Raw genomic sequence first — 12500 nt, 5'->3', positions numbered from 1 at the left:
GTGGTCATGGTTGGAAGACTTTGCTTAAATGTTTGCTAAATAAGGGTTTTCTTGGAGCTTAACATCGTCAACAATATCAAGCCAACAAGCAAGCCTCTACATAATCTGTAGACTTGCTAGAAATAGCAGCCAAATTCCCTTAACTCACATCCCGATATCTCGAAAAAAGGAAGGACTCCTTGGACTCTGTAGTCTTAGATATGAAAAAGACAGAATGATCAAGGCTAGGATGCTGAAGTGTGGCTTCGTTTGCGTTCACTCTGTCCATTGATTCATTCAATTGATCGTCCATTCACATAATTTAGTTCATTCATCTTCTATTGTGATTGTGGTATTAATAGCGGGTGTAGTAATGATGGTATTCATGGTGGTAGTGATGGTGGCGGTTGTGAGGATGGTAGTGGTTATGGTAATGGTGGTGATGGCTGTGTTAGTGCTGTTTGTAGTGGTTCTTTCCGATGGTCGCAGTTGTATTTCTGGTAGTGGTAGCAGTATTTTGGTATAAGTTATAACAGGGGAAGTGACTGAATTCATTTGATGTTGTTGATGCTGATGATGGTGGCGGTGGTGGTGGTGGCGGTGGTGGTGGTGGTAATGATGGTATTGGCTGTTGTGCTAGTGGTTTTGATAATGGTTTTTCAATACTACGATAGTGATTGCAGTGATGGTGGTGTTTGACAAAACTGGTAGCATTTGTAGTACTGTTTGTTGTGGTACCTACTTCAATGGTGGTTGATAAAAAAATGGGGGTCTGGGGTTGTTGAATAAATTAATCACCATAAATTGATGGTATGGTGGTTTGGGGCTGTGATTAATGGTAGCTGTGATGACAGCATTTACTTATAGTTTGTGTATGATATTACTGTAATACAGTGATGACTTGTAACTAATAGTGACTAGTCTCGTTTACTGGTACTTGTAGTTGTTAAGGCTGTTGTAGTAGTGGTGGTCATGGTAGTGTTGTAACAATGACTGTGATCTAAAAGCAGTTGAGTACTGAGAGTATTGGTGTTAGTGGGGAAGGTTGTTGTTGTTGTTGTTGTTGTTGTTGTTGTTGTTGTTGTTGTTGTTGTTGTGGTGGTGGTGGTGGTGGTGGTGGTGGTGGTAGTTGAAGAGTAGATGTTGTATGGTCTGTCAAGTTATCAAGCTGTTAGTGTAAAACCATTTCACTATCTATTATTACCAACAAGCACCATCACCACCAACACCACTACCAAAAACTTCACCACCACTGCCACCACTGAAACCACCACCACTGCCACCACTGAAGCCACCACCACCACCACCAAAAACAACGACAACAACACCGCCACCACAAACACCACCATCATTACAGTGATTAAACCGGTATTGGCGATGGTGGTGGGGAAAGTGTTTTTTTTCTCTCTTTTTTTTTTTATCAGTGGCAATAATGGTTACTAAAATGGTATTTCAGTAATAAGCTTACGAAGGAGCCTCTATATGGTTGCTTGACTCGTTAGAAATAGCAGCTTACTGTTGTTAAAAAAAAAAAAACAGACATGCTTGATAATGTGATTCTGAGTTTCTTACAGGAGGGTCATGGTTGGAATGCTTCTGATCTGTTTGATCAGGTTGACCTGGGGCTAAACAACACCAGCAACAGTAACTACAATAACTTCTAATCTATCTATGATCAGCAAACTAATACTGTCTCTTCCGCTACTGTCACCGCTTAACCACCACCACAACCATCACCGCTATTACTACTAAAACTATCTCTATAACAACCACCACAATTACTATAATTAAGGCAGTGAGCTGGCAGAATCATTAGCATGCCGGACGAAATGCTTAGCAGTATTTCTTCTGCCACTACGTTCTGAGTTCAAATTCCACCAAGGTTGACTTTGTTTTTCATCCGTTTAGGGTCAATAAATTAAGTACCAGTTGCATAATGGGTTGATCTGATGGACCGCCCCCCCCCTCTCCCAAATGTTATGGCCTTGTGCTTATAATAGAAAGGAATTACTATCATTGGTATTACTACTACCACCACTACAACTACCAATACTGTTAATAACTAGCAACACTACAACCATCAATACTACCACAAAACAACCAACACTACTATAACAACCACTGCTACTACAACCACCACCACAACAACTACCTCTCCTACTAATGCAGTTACCACCACTTCCACTACTGCAGCTACTACTATTACCACTATCACCACCACCACCACTACTACTACTACTACTGTAGGAGGTTCGTTAACAATGAAATGAACATAGGTATAGGTATTCAATTAATCGTTCGTTTAATAATTCTTTCAGTCTTTCATTCATTCAGTTCATTCTCGGATTCTCATTCATGTAAATGATGTAGCCATATGGTGATGGCGGCGGAGGTGGTGGCAGTTGGTCACGATGACACCGACGATAATCATGATGATGACGACGATCACAGTGATGGTGATGACGACGACAAAAGTGATGACAACAGCAACGATGATGATGATGATGATGATGATGATTATGATGGTGATGATGGGGAAAGTGATGAATAGATGATGGTGGTGCTGTTCATGATAATCAAAATGATGGTAGTAACACTAATGAGGATGATGATGATGGTTGATGATGACGATGATGGTTGATGATGATGATGATGGTTGATGATGATGATGACAAAGTTCAGGTTAGTGATAAGATGATGCTGGCAGGGATGATAGTATGGGGGGGGAGGGGTGTTGAAGATGATAATGAGCTTTTCTCTACTATTTTTATACTGTGCACCGGGTGCAGCTTCTATTCACATGTGCATCTAAGTCAGAGGAGCAAGTTGACAGACAGACAGACAAACAGATAGACAGACAGACAGACAGACAAACAAACAGATAGATAGATAGATAGATAGATAGATAGATAGATAGACACAGACAGGCAGACAGACAGGCAGGCGGACAGACAGACATAGATAGGTAGATAGGTAGGTAGATAGATAGATAGATAGAGAGACAGTTAGATCGATAGAGGAACATTTAGATAGATAGATAGACAGACAGACAGATAGGCTGAGAGATAAACAGTTAGATATATAGATATGGATAAATGGATTGATAAATATCAATGTATAGATTAATATCTGAATGAATAAACAGACAGAGGTAGGTAAGTGGTTAGATGGGTAGCTTGCTAGATAGGTAGGGTGGTTGGAAGGTAAGCTGGTATGTATGTTGCTAGAAAGTTAATTGTATAGGTGAGCGGTAGCAAGATGTGTGTTTGTGTGTGTGTGGTTATTTTTGAAAAAATTGTAAGATAAATATAAACTAAAGTGGTTTTCCTGAATTTATTCAGCTTTATTATTTCATTTTATATATATATATATATATATGTGTGTGTGTGTGTGTATATGTATACTCACAAACACACACACACACACATATATATACATACATACATATATATATATATATATATATATATATATATATATATATATATATATATATATATATATATATTCTTTTACTTGTTTCAGTCAATTGACTGTGGCCATACTGGCACCACCCCTAGTCGAACAAATCAATCCCAAGAATTATTCTTTGTAAACCTAGTACTCTATTGGTCTCTTTCACTGAACCACTAGGTTATGGGGATGGAAACACACCAACATTGGTTGTCAAGCAATGGTGGGGGGACAAACACAGACACACAAAAACATATATGTATATATATGATGGCCTTCTTTCAGTTTCTGTCTACCAAATCCACTCACAAGGCTTTGGCCAGGCCAAGGTTATAGAAGACACTTGATTGAGGTGCCATGCAGTGGGACTGAACCTGGAACCATGTGGTTGGGAAGCAAGCTTCTTACCACACAGACACTCCTATAAATATATATATATATTATACTATATAAATACACACACACACAGATGCGCACGTCCACACACACACACACACACACACACACACATACACACACACATACACACACAACATACAACACACACATGTCATCATTATCATCGTCATCATGCTTTAGCGTCTACCTTCCCTGCCTGCATGGGTTGCATCTTTGCAAGCAATGCCTGCTTTGGTATGGCTTCTATGCTTGAATGTCCTTCCTAATGCCAACCACTTTACAGAGTGTATTGGATGCTTTTTCTTTTCATGGTATCAGCACTAGTAAGGTTGCCATGTAGCCCTCAAAACTAAGATCCCCTTCAAGTTAATGAGTTACAGTAGAGAGAGAGGCAACTTTATACTAGGAGGTGAGAGGTTTAAGTATTAAAGAAGGGGCCAGAACAGGTTATTTGCTGTGTATAAACTACATGGTACTTGCTTTGGCAGTACATATACTAAAATTGGAACGATACAGAAAAGATTATCATGGCCCCTGCGCAAGGATAACAAGTAAATTCGTGAAGCATTCCATATTTTTTAAGGCGGCGAGCTGGCAGAAATGTTAGCATGCCGGACAAGATGCTTAGCGGTATTTCATCTGCCGTTACGTTCTGAGTTCAAATTCCGCCAAGGTCAACTTTGCCTTTCATCTTTTCGGGGGTCGATAATTTAAGTACCAGATACACACTGGGGTCGATGTAATCGACATAACCCCTTTGTTTGTCCTTGTTTGTCCCCTCTATGTTTAGCCCCTTGCGGGCAATAAAGAAATAAGAAACTACATGGTTACTCACATTTTAGAAGAGAAGACTGGAATCACTTGGGTGAAATTGGAATGAAAATAAAATAGCAGTTATGAGGTGTTCAGAGTGGACCCTCGAGGTAGAATGTAAAGAGAAATGGGAACAGAAGTATGGGGGATATGTGTGTGTGTAGAGGGTGCAAAAGTGTAAGGGGTTAGTGAGGGATGGTTAGAGATGAGGAATGGATGAGGAAGCGAGTATAATGAATAAAAAACTATGGTTGAGAAGTGGTTGACGATATACATTGGAAGGGAGATAGGAAGAGTGGGTAGGGAATGACCGTAGATATTGAGCAGATTTAAGGGATGGATGTAGTGAATGGTAGACAAGGTGAAGGGGTGATTGATGATACATATGAGTTTGGGGAAGGCAGGGATACAGGTGATGACAGTTTGAAAAGGGGTGAAGAACAACAAAATAGAAATAATAATTCAGTAGACAGGGGAATGATGAAAGAAAGGGAGATGACATATTCTTTTCTACTCTGGGCACAGGCCCGAAATTTTGGGGGAAGGGGCCAATTGATTAAATCGACTGCAGTATGCAACTGATACTTAATTTATCACCCCCCCCCCCCCCGCGAAAGGATGAAAGGCAAAGTTAACCTCAGTAGAATTTGAACTCAGAACATAAAGACAGGTGAAAAACCACTAAGCATTTCACCCGCTGACGTTTCTACCAGCTCGCCGCCTTTGGGGGAGATGACATATTGGTGGGTAGATTGCACAGTGGATGTCTTTCAGTTTCCATCCACCAAATTCACTCACAAGACTTTGGTCAGCTCGAGACTATAGGAGAAAACTCTTGCGTATAGTGCCATACAAAAGGACTGAACTTGGAACCATGTGGTTGGGAAGCAAAGTTCTTCTCACACATCCAGGTCTGTGCCTACATATATTTAGAGAGAGAGAATATGGGGGAGAGAGAGGGGGGGGGGGTAAAAATGCTGAGAAATTGATAAATGCAGATATACAGATATTGCTAGACAAACTGGCTTTCAAGTGGATGAATGAGAAGATAGATCGAAAGAGTAAGAGAAAAAGAGAAAGAAATAGAGAGAAAGAGGAAGGGAGTGAGGATGCTGGTGAGTATAAAAGTATGGATGACCAGAAGTCAATAATTGGATTTTTAATTTCTGCTGACATGGGCAATTAAACATTAGCCTCCTAAGAAGATTTAATCATCCATTTTCCTACTAGCAATTTAGTCAAGGGTGTTGCCATGGACTGCTGCACATCTCAGCATAAACTGGATATCTTGTGTGTAAAAGACAGCTATTTCTTTGATTTTTTCAGTGTATTTCAGGCATCTACTGTCAATAAATATTCAAGGTAGGTGGTAGGCATTATTGAAGTTAATTATCAGCCAAGGATCATATCACTATCAGATGTCATCATCGTCATCATCATCATTATCATTGTCATCATCATTGCTGTTGTTGTTGCTGCCACTGCCTCTGCTGCTACCACCACCTGCAGCACCAGCACCACATACAGATATGTATGCATGTGTGTGTTTATGGGTGGGGTTGTCTTCTTGTCTTCACATCACATACTAATTGCAAACTAATATCACGGTCACACAAGTAATGCTGGTTGTTTGCAGTCTTCCATAAAAAAACTTGTCTCGACTAAGGGACAATACTACCTGCTTAGAAACAGGTGAGGGTTGGCAACAGGAAGAGCATCCAGCAAATCTATCTCACTGGATCCTGTCTAACCCAAACAAACATGGAAAAGTAAACATTAATGCTGCTCCTATTGTACTTTCCTCTCATCATTACCATTCATTTCTTCATCACTTAGGCTTCTTACTCTGAAAAGAGGCTGGCAAACAAGCAGAGATGTGGTGTTGTGATATACCTTTAATCTGTCAAGGACATGTCTATGTCTCTAGTGCTGTTGTTATGGAAATGTACCTGGTACATTCTATAGAGTGTGAGGTTGTGAGGGCCCTATTTAAGTCTTGTTGAAGATATGACACCTTACCTGTACTGGTGCCACGAGAAAAGCACCTAGCACATTCTGTTAAAAGTCTGTAGCGTTAGGAAGGGCATCCAGTTACAGAGACCAAAGTAAAACAGAAACAGAAATGAGATAAGTTTTCCTCATCCTGATTTGTGTAGGAAAACAGTGACTCCAACTGTGAGGATCCATGCAGCCCATGCAACCTGTGCCACTTTGAAGAGCAAGCATAAAACGATGATGATGATGTTGATGATGGTAGTGATGATGATGATGATGACGACAACGGCGATCATCATCATCATCCTCATCACGTGTGTGTGTGTGTGTGTGTAAGCCTACATAATAGACATTCAAACATGGTAAATGTTTATGGTTTATGTACTGGGGTTGATGTAATCGACTTAATCCCTTTGTCTGTCCTTGTTTGTCCCCTCTATGTTTAGCCCCTTATGGGCAATAAAAAAATAGAAAACTGAAAGAAGCCCATCATGTGTGTGTGTGTGTATGCATATATTTGTGTATCTGTGTTTGTCCCCACCACCATCACTTGACAACCGATGTTGGTTTGTTTATGTCCCCATAACTTAGCAGTTCGTCAAAAGCGACCGATAGAATAAGTACTAGGCTTACTAAGAATAAGTCCTGGGGTTGATTTTCTGAACTAAAGGCAGTGGTCCAGCATGGCCACAGTCGAATGATTGAAACAAGTAAAAGAATAAAAGAATATATATTTACTGCATCAGTTTTCAAGCTGTGTGCTTTGACTCATCAATGTTCTGCAAGGTGAAGCTAGGTGCACTATGAAAATAAAAATAAATATATTTGTAAAATATGAATAACACAAACTAATATTCTAAATATAAAGTATTTCTAACTATGTTTCCTTTATTGATTAAAGACCTAAGTATTTAATAATTTCCTGCTGTTTGAATTTATTTATATTTAGAGGCTAAAATATATAAATATCTTTTTTTAATACATGTTTTGATTTTATGCACTAAGTGCACCAACATATTTTTATTTTCTCTAAAATGCTTTACAAATGATAATAATAAAAAAAATTGGGACCCATTCATCTATAGGAATGAATAAAAGTTGAGCAAGTTCTGTGTATGTATACATGAACAAAAATATGAAAACAAACATAAACACTGTTATGTATACATCTTGGTAGAATCACATTTGAATTTTTCATACAGCTGTTTGTAAATGTAGACACACATACATGCAGACCTATATGTGTGCATATATGTGCCTGTGTATGTGTGTGTATACATACACATTCATGTGTGTGTGTGTGTGTGTGTGTGTGTGTGTGTGTATGTCACGCCATTCGTTTTTCTTGTGATCAACCTCTTGGTGCTTCAATTCTCATAATGTTTTGTTTGGTATAAGGAGAGATCACAGTGGACAGCAGTATTTAAAGTGAGACCTAGAGAACATACAGAAGGATGATGGCTTCAGGATCTCTTGACACATTCCCTGGGCCATACTGACTTTATTGTTGCTGTGTACACTCCAGCTTAGTTACACCTAAGTCTCTGATATTTTACACTATGAGAATCTCTCTTGAGGGAAGAGAATGTCGTTGTTTAAGTTTAGTCGCTTTTTCAAAGACGATAAGGTCAAAAATTTTCTTGTTTAGCAGCATGCTTTTTGCTTTTGTGCATGTGTGCATCCTGCAAATCACATCACATAAATTGGGTTGGAATTTTTTTTCTGTCACATAATCCTTTAATGACTTTTCTGGAGCTTAGAGTTATTTGTTGTGTGGTTAAGAAACATGGGGTTTCAGTTTCAATCCCACTGTGTGGTACCTTGAGTAAGTGTTTTCTACTATAGTCTCATGCTGACTAAAGCTTTGTGTGTGGATTTGTTGGTTGGAAACTAAAAGAAACTGATTGTAAATATGTACATATATATGTATGTATGTATGTATGTATAGATGTGTGTGTGTGAGACCCTGTCTTGATATCCCATAATCATTGTAAACAAGTGGCTCCATCATACAAGTTATGTCATTTGTTTCCAATCTTCCATGAAAAACATATCTGACCATGGGGAAGTACTACTTTGCTTAGAAACAAGTGAGGGTTGTTTAAGGTGGTGAGGTGGCAGAATCGTTAGGACGCCAGGCGAAATGCTTAGCAGTATTTCATCTGTCTTTACGTTTGAGTTCAAATTCCAACGAGGTCAACTTTGCCTTTCATCCTTTCGGGGTCGATAAATTAAGTACCAGTTACGCACTGGGGACGATATAATCGACTTAATCCCTTTGTCTGTCCTTGTTTGTCCCCTCTGTGTTTAGCCCCTTGTGGGCAATAAAGAAATAGGAAACAAGTGAGGGTTGGCAGTAGAGAAGGCATCCAGCTTTAAAAAAATCTGCCTTTGTGAATGACCCATACAAAGAAGTAGACGTTAAAACGATGATGATAAAGATGATATATATATATATGTATGTATATATGTATATATGTATCACAGCGACTCTTGGTACATCAACTGAAGCATATAAAATCAAAACCTCATAATTGCAACAGAGTACATATAGCATGTATGCACTTTGTTTCCAGCAGTCTCATAAAATTATGAATTCTGATTAGTACTTGTTAAACAGCAGCAACAAGTACTGATCAATGCTGAGATTGATTAAATCTGTTATACTCCTTTTATATAAATGTGATATGTAGTGGTAATGTAAGAAATGGTTGTTAAAGTGAGCCAATATAAGAACCTTTATATGGACAGCTGGTCAGCTAGAAATAGCTGTCAAACTCCATGAAATCACTCTTGTCTGTGCATGTGTTATGATTTAAACCAGGTTACTCATGACTGAACATGACCTTTCCAAGGACATATGGGATAATCTCTTTTATTTCTCATCTACCATCTTGTGTAATGTAGGTCTACAAAGATTAATCTGTGGAAGACTTCAGTCATAGCTGGATTACTGTGATTGATCTGGACTAACCTAGGGCTAAACAACAACAAAAACAATCTTGTACCCTACCCTCTCTAATATTAAAATTTTGGTGCATTAGCAGTATTTTGCTTCTATTATTTTATATATTCTAGAATATATCTGTAGGTTTTTAGCCAATACTGTGTTAAAGAAAGCTTGTTTTTGTATAGGGTTTCTTTGTAGACATTAAAAGAACTCTCAGCTAGGCTAGTTTCAGTACTGTGTTGGAATTTTATCAGCAACTGAGTACCCTCTACAACTATTCTCAATGACACTGAATATACTCATTTGTATGACATAACACATTCTTAACAGCGAGATGAATTTAAAAATTACTGCTTTGTTATTGGAATTTAGTCTTAATAGTATATGAAGACAAGATGGTTACAAATGTCATGTATATACAGTATTGGCTAAAATCTATAGATACAATCTGTAGGACTTAAGAGCACTTAACCCATCTAAAGCAATATGCAAATAAAACCTTCAAAGCAGTTATTGATACTTGGCCATCAGATGATCTTTCCTAGTGACATCAAGTACTTAACACTAGAAACTGTGCCCCTAAAGGCTAGTGTTCCTTTTCAGAGCCAGAAAATACATTAGCGTTGATCAGCTGCTGACTCTCTACAAAGATCAAATCAGGCCTACAATGGGAGTACTTCTTACATATGTGGAATAGTGTTGCTGCACCACACATGAAATCCAAAACTACATCCAAAAGAAAACCATATGGCTAATTGGCAAAAACTCTCTCTGTCCAATAGATTTCAAATTCTAGCCTGCAGTTGTGCTCACTCTAACTGTTTTATTGCTTCTATAACAACTCCTAATTAGCATTACAACCCTACTAGGTGGCTTGGAGAACCACATTTCACTCATACATTCTGTTTTGATATGTTTCTTTTCATGACTGAATGCTCATCCTAAAACCAATCAGTTTATACCAATCACTTTCTATTGTATCATGGCATCAATATTACAGAAGTTATCACATCCTCAACTAGATTAGACTGCAGGGTCCTCTCAATTCTGTCATTGTTCAATTGCTTATCACACTGCAGTGTGTGTGTGACAGCCAATTAATACTACCGAATGGTTTTATTCCAGCAATGGAGAAGTAAAATTAGCAATCATCAGATATAGCTAAATGGAAAAGTATATTCAGTTTGCATGAAACTATTCAGTAACATTAATTTGCTGTCATGAGAAGTAATGATAATATACAACCTCTATTACCTAATATATAAGTACCTGTCTTTTTTTCTGACTCATGAAAATATATTTTACACACATACACACACATTTAATAAATATATATATATATAGGAGCAGGAGTGGCTGTGTGGTAAGTAGCTTGCTTACCAACAACATGGTTCCGGGTTCAGTCCCACTGTGTGGCACCTTGGGCAAGTGTCTTCTACTATAGCCTCGGGCCGACCAAAGCCTTGTGAGTGGATTTGGTAGACGGAAACTGAAAGAAACCCGTCGTATGTATGTATATGTATATATGTATATGTTTGTGTGTCTGTATTTGTGCCCCCAACATCACTTGACAACCGATGCTGGTGTGTTTATGTCCCCGTAACTTAGCGGTTTGGCAAAAGAGACCGATAGAATAAGTACCAGGCTTACAATGAATAAGTCCAGGGGGTCGATTTGCTCGACTAAAGGCGGTGCTCCAGCATGGCCACAGTCAAATGACTGAAACAAGTAAAAGAGTATATATATATAATGAATACATTCACTACATATGTTTAATAAGTATACACCCAGCTTCACTTGGTAAAAAATCCCTCTGGCACAACCACAGAACCTCCTTCACTACAGAACAAACCAAGGAATAACTGATTCATTGAGATTTTTCATACTTAATACTATAATATATTTGTGCACTTATTACCAAGGAGATCTGGCATGGCTATCTACCTTTGCCTGTACTTCTACTAGTTTGTGTGATACACATGCATTAAACACCTGTATATTTCTCCTCTCTCTCTTTCTCTCTCTCTTCTTTCTCTCTTCCTTTTCTTTGCTTCATTCATTCAATCGTCTTTTCTGTCATTCGATTTACATGGCACTTTCAGACTTTTCTTCAATTTTTATGGCAACTACTTTCATTTCTTTTCTTCTCTCTTACTTTCATATCATTATAAAACTTCAATGTTTGTGTGTGTGTGTGTGTGTGTGTGTAAATATATATATATTTGTATATAAATATATATATATGAATATGTATTCACAAAGATACACACACATATACATACATGATATACATACATGATATACATACATGATATACATACATGATATACATACATGATATACATACATGATATACATACATACATACATGCATATTGTTCATGCTTTCCATGCTAGCATGGGTTGGACAATTTGACTGAGGACTGGTGAACCAGATGGCTACACCAGGCTCCAATCTGATTTGGCAGAGTTTCTACAGCTGGATGCCCTTCCTAACGTCACACGAAGGCCAGTCAGGCGGTACTGGCAATGGTCACACTCGAAATGGTGTATTTTATGTGTCACTTGCACAGGAGCCAGCCCAGCGGCACTGATATATATTTATATATATATATATATATATAACAATTAGAAAATGGAGGATAATATGCTGAACCCAACTACTTGCAGACAATGTATCCCGTTGAATTCATTAATTTAATTCATAGCAAAAGTAACAAAAAAAAGAAGACAGAAAAAGAAAGAAAGAACCAAAGCACAGGTGTCTATGGCAGACTATGTTATTTTGCCAACCTGGTTTACATATAGAAGTACAAAGTACATAAGGAATTAGAGGATGAACAGAAGTTTAATCTTACAGCTGTTTCGGCCTAGTTTTAGCAAGCCCCATTCTATCCGAATATTTCTTGCC

The 12500-nt window shown here is 38.2% G+C and overlaps 1 protein-coding gene and 1 non-coding gene across 2 annotated transcripts in view; both read left to right on the top strand.

Moving 5' to 3' along the window:
- LOC106873677 (potassium channel subfamily K member 1) overlaps nucleotides 1–12500 on the top strand; it is a 200876-nt gene that overhangs the window by 23498 nt on the left and 164878 nt on the right. The window lies entirely within an intron of this gene.
- On the top strand, nucleotides 4304–4410 carry LOC128248218 (U6 spliceosomal RNA). Its single transcript, XR_008264507.1, has one exon. It is a non-coding gene; the product is annotated as a U6 spliceosomal RNA (small nuclear RNA).

This window comes from Octopus bimaculoides, chromosome 6, assembly GCF_001194135.2.
Source record: "Octopus bimaculoides isolate UCB-OBI-ISO-001 chromosome 6, ASM119413v2, whole genome shotgun sequence".
NCBI classification, from domain to species: Eukaryota; Metazoa; Mollusca; class Cephalopoda; order Octopoda; family Octopodidae; genus Octopus; species Octopus bimaculoides.
Note: the sequence above shows the minus strand (reverse complement) of the source record. Positions and strands in the feature narration are given on the sequence as shown.